The sequence below is a fragment of the Lepidochelys kempii genome, chromosome 3 (genome assembly GCF_965140265.1).
Source record: "Lepidochelys kempii isolate rLepKem1 chromosome 3, rLepKem1.hap2, whole genome shotgun sequence".
Lineage (NCBI taxonomy): Eukaryota > Metazoa > Chordata > Testudines > Cheloniidae > Lepidochelys > Lepidochelys kempii.
The window spans coordinates 35,423,446-35,425,003 of NC_133258.1; positions in this window are offsets into that span (position 1 = coordinate 35,423,446).

Below are 1,558 nucleotides of genomic sequence, written 5' to 3' on the forward strand. Positions count from 1 at the left end.
ATGCTAGGAATATTTCAGAAGAAAATCCATGTAGATGAAGCAAAAGTGATGGAATTATTTGATTACCTGCAGCTTTAGTGTTATTGACAGAGAGGAACAAAGGTGAATGTGGATGGCATTCAATGGACCTCAAAGTCATTTTTCTCTGTCTTTGAATCTAAGCTCAGTATGTTGGTCATGACAGTAGAAGAGTAACTGATCAGTCCTTGCATGTAAATTGAATTTATGGACCTGTCTGTTCAACCCAAGAATTAATTAGATGAATTTAACAGGAGGTCTTTTCTCTCCCCTTCATTTATTGCTGGTCGCTCTTTTATTATCTATTGCCCAAAAGAGAATATAAATAAAATGAATGTGAAAACCTTCTGCTATAGCAAGCCTTTAATTAAAGGAAAAGCTAAGCAAGGACAGTCACGCACAATATGCTGCAAATCCAAACAGTAAAAAATGCTGAGAATCTCAGTAAAAACCTTGAGAACGTTAATATCTTAATGAAAATAAATATAAATGAATAAGCCTTGGGTGAAAATACCAAAAGCAGCCATTTTCTTAATGGGTATAATGCAGAGTGTCACCAATAAATCGTCAGAAGTAAGAAAAATGCCATAGTTGTTATATTTTCATGGGACTCAGACCAAATCAATTATCCTTTCACCCCAATGCCTGTCAAAAATATACATATCTTAATTTGGGTAAGAAAATGGTAATGCTGATTGGCAAGCATATTAAGGATGTGGTGAAATCTAAAATCACTCCCTCTCAGTTGAAGGCAAAATTGATGTCAAAGTGGTCCATAGTCTTTGTATTTTACTAAATTTATTGCTGCCCCTGGATTTCCAGAGTGGGGCCAGGAACACTTACTTTCATCTTTGTCTGGCCAACTATGCACAGAGAGGTTTCAAGGGCAGCAGCTAGGGAAGTAAAATGCAAGAGTCACAGTTTGTAATGAACGTGGAACCCACGTGTGACAATTTAAGGAATCAGTCTATGTACCCTTTATGGATTTTGTGTGGGATTTTGAACTCTGTATATATCTTTATTAAGCTGCAAACTCCGTTTTGACTGTAAGGATGCTCTTCGTGCTCTGTCTGTTTACCTCCCTCTTGGGATGAAATCCGAAGGGGTGATAAGTGGCCACGCAGGGCTAACAATGGAGAAACATTTAACCATGACCGACCTCTATTCAAAGGGGAGCCCCTTCGGCACAGACTTGGGCGTCACCGCGGGCACACCACTTTGTCAAGAGATTCTGCCCCTGCTGCGCCAAAGCCACTCGGCGCCATGCGTCGCTCCCGCCTCAGCCGCTGCGGCTCTGATTGGTCGCGGCGCCTGCCCCCATTTGCCCCCTCCTGAGCAGAGCTGCTTCAAAGCTCCCTCCCTGGCGCTGCCCCCAACAGCACGCCGCCAGCCTAGGGGCCGAACCCGAAAGAGCCGCTGGGAGTCCGGCAGCTCTGCTCCCCCTGCCCTCCTGAGGGGCAACCAGACGGTTCTTCCCGCCGCAGCACGCCTGAGACTGGAAGGCAGGAGCAGCCCGGCCGCTGCCCATCCGCCAGGCCGA